Raw genomic sequence first — 3,369 nt, 5'->3', positions numbered from 1 at the left:
TTTATCTCTTCAGACGTTCGCTGTTTCATATAGAGGGGGCAGCCAGAGTGACTTCCTGCTGTCGCGTGTGTCCGTCATAATAATTTTAATAGGAACAGTGCTAGCCTTTCCACGAGGGTTAATTTTAGGTTCTTGTCTAGGAATGAAATATCTCCACCGGCCGTGGGTTGGAGGCCCCTCCTACGTGCAATCGGTGCAGGAGAGAATATCTGATTCCCTTTGCTCAAATTCCAGCCCAGGTACCGTTATGTTTTTGTTTCACGGGCCACATTAAAAATCTGGGGAAATTTATTACATTAGAAACATGCTAGCATTTTCCTCCTGGCCCAGCACGCCCCTGGGTTAAAAGAAATTTCATTACCAGCTTTTGACCTGAAGCATGGGTAACTACCCTCTCGACCCCAACGCAGATTTATCCAGATTTTTGTGGTTCCACTTTGGTGATAAATATCTAACATGATAATAAACGGTAAAAATCATTTAGCAATTACACATCACTTCATTTTTGTGTGTGCTCGTATTTTGAAATTGTTTAGAATGAAAACTCAAATCTGGCCTAATAGCACATTTTGGGCAATTTAATGATATTCCAATAACATAGTTGGACAAAAAGGATAAGTAGGTAGTTTACATAGTGATTGGAAATGGCTCAGGGCCTGTCGTCCCAGCTTGTCCCAAACTGGGGCACAGCTGCCGAGCAGAGGGGCCTGGTTGGGTTTCTCACGTTGCAGGTGTGGACGGGGCTTTGGGGGTCATTCTGTCGTGTCCCTGGCGTGTGATAAATGAGGAACTGCACTGTCACATGCCTGTAGCGATTTAATCGCTGAAATTCAGAATATGTGTCTTGAGCATCACACGATGCGTTTTGTTCCCCGGTGCTTATCCGTGACTGTGTTTAGTGACCCCACTAGAGAAGGATTCTGGGGGTGAACGGGCCGTTTGGAGCTTGTTCATAGGGCGGTGTCTGCTCATGACCGAGAATCCAGGCAGAGCCGATCTCCGCAGGGTGAACGTGGATTGTCCTTGGTGTGTGGCCGAGCGGCATTGTCACCAGCCGCTTCTGCTGTTTCGGTGGCTTCTGTCTCGTTCGCTCTGCCCTGGGTTTTCATGCCCATCACCGCAGCTCCCTGTCTGTGGAGTCAGGGCTGGGTCTGGGTGGCTGGTGCCCCCTGGGCTGGTGAGAGGCCTGCGAACTTTGGCCACGAGGAGGCGCTGTGGCCCCATGGAAACCTCTGAGCTGGGGTGAGGGGAGGGGGTTGGGACTGACTGCAGGGATGTGGGGACAAGAGGAGCCGGGGCCCTGGGGCTGCGTCCTCATGTCAGTTGAGAGCATCAGCTGTGGACATTAAAGATGGGAAACTAAAATCATCAGCGAGTTGAGATTCCTGTGTCTTGCCCCAATGCCTTGCTGACATCTTTAGTAGCCTGTTTGCTCCAAGCTCCACCAGGCCCCGTGTCCTCAGCACAGGGGCGAAGGCGGGTTTTCCCCTGTATGGGCCCCTAACACCTCTCCCCGTGTCTGGCTACAGGCCAGCATCACAGGTCTGCATTTAAATGACTGGCACCGACCCGTCCAGTCTTCCTCCCTCTGTGGAGCTAGACAGAGGGCTCCGTGGAGCTGACACGCGGAGGGAGACAGGTGTGAGTGATGCCCTGCCCGAGCGAGCAGGGGGAAAGGAGATCCCGCGGAGGAAACGGTCTGCTGCCCAGGACAGTGCGGGAAGGGAGGGGGAGAGAGAATCTGTGTAACGGGCAGGGGGGCAGCTTATGGCAAAAGAGCCGCTGTCAGGGGAATCGCCCACCCCCCGTCCTTCCCATCCACCTTCCACGAGCATCTATATAAGGCGTGAACGGGGAGGAAGATACGTCCCCTAGGGCTGGGGACACCGTCAGGGACAGTGACATCAGAGGCGAAACCACCAACCAGGTCCGAGGAGACCAGAGCCCCGCCCCCCTGCCAGGACCTCCTAGTCAGCTGACGGCCCCTCGGCCCCGACTCCACCATGGCCTGCGCGCTGCTCTGCTGTGCGGCCCTCTGTCTCCTGGGAGCAGGTGAGTCTTGGCCTCAAACGGGCTGACCTTGGACTCCAAGCCCGTCCCCTGTGGCTGCAGCAACACCCGTCCTCCTGAGCTCTGTCTGAGTTCTGTCCCTTTGCCCCGGCAGTCTCCACGGACACTGGAATCACTCAGACACCCACACACCTGACCATGGGAATGAGCAGTAAGAAGTCGTTGGAAATGTGAACAACGTCTGGGACATAATGCTATGTACTGGTACAAACAGAGTGCCCAGAAGCCACCAGAGCTCATGTTTGTCTACAACTTTAAGGAAATAAGTGAAAACGTGTCCGTTCCCAGCCGCTTCACACCTGAATGCCCAGACAGCTCCCACTTAAACCTTCACCTGGACGCCCTGGTGCCGGAAGACTCCGCCGTGTATCTCTGCGCCAGCAGCAAAGACACAGCCCTGCAGAGTCCCCCTGTCCCTGTGCAGAAACCTCGGGGCTCCAGTCAGGAAGCTGTGGGGCAGCTGAGGCTCACCAGCCTTTCCCGTGGGAGCCCAGCCAGAGACCCGGGGCGGAACAAGGCCTGTGGCTCACGGGGTTTGGCGGTGCTAAGTAAGTGAGTTCCCTGCACAGACACCGCGGCCTGTGGCCTGGCTTCGCCCGCAGTTGATGTAGGACAGAAACGTTCAAGTTTAAGTTCTTCTAACATCTTCCTGTCGGCGTGAGCCCTGGGAACTTTCCCACGAGGCACTTTGTGCTCCGGGCTCAGCAGTCCCACCGAGCCGCCTTCCAGCACGTGCCCTTCCTTGGCTTCTCTCTCCACCCAGGGCGACCCTGGCGCTCAGCCCCAGTCCCGGCTCCAAATACACCCTGGCCTTTTTCAAGACACCTCGTTTCCCCGCCGTGTGGCTTTGTCAGTTCCCACCACCGAGGACCATGGTGTCCTCGTCTGGTCTGGTCATTGTTTTTCCCTTTGGTCCCTTTATCAGAACTATGAGTCGCAGAGGCCAGGCCTCGACTGTGGCTCTGACCTGGCCGTTAGGATGGGGGGAGGTGGGGATCACGCTTAGGGGTCAGGGCTTCCCAGCAGGCCAGGCTGTCCTGAGGCCCGCCCCCCCGAGGGCCTGTCTGCAGCTGCGGCTCGTCACGGGGGCCTGCGGGCCTGCACGCTGCAGGACACATGTGGCTGGGCCACGGGGCATCGCGTGTCTGCCCAGGGCCCCAGTCTTCCCTCAGCACTGCAAAGCGTAGAGCCAGGGGACCCCGTACCCCCCGCCCCCGGCCTGCCGTGGGTCCCGGGCGTCTCTGCTCCGTGGGCTCCTGTCCCTGGGCGCAGGCGAGCGCAGGAACCAGAAGGAAACGT

At 57.0% G+C, this 3,369-nt stretch overlaps 1 long non-coding RNA gene across 1 annotated transcript; it reads left to right on the top strand.

The window, feature by feature from the left end:
* Positions 1-1,883: 1,883 nt before the first annotated feature.
* LOC111734040 lies at positions 1,884-2,519 on the top strand. Its single transcript, XR_002778270.1, has 2 exons — positions 1,884-2,052; positions 2,165-2,519. It is a non-coding gene; the product is annotated as an uncharacterized LOC111734040 (long non-coding RNA).
* Positions 2,520-3,369: the final 850 nt, after the last annotated feature.

Source organism: Pteropus vampyrus, unplaced genomic scaffold, assembly GCF_000151845.1.
Source record: "Pteropus vampyrus isolate Shadow unplaced genomic scaffold, Pvam_2.0 Scaffold738, whole genome shotgun sequence".
Taxonomy (NCBI): Eukaryota; Metazoa; Chordata; class Mammalia; order Chiroptera; family Pteropodidae; genus Pteropus; species Pteropus vampyrus.
The sequence above is the reverse complement of the archived record's forward strand: the minus strand, read 5'-3'. Positions and strand labels throughout refer to the sequence as shown.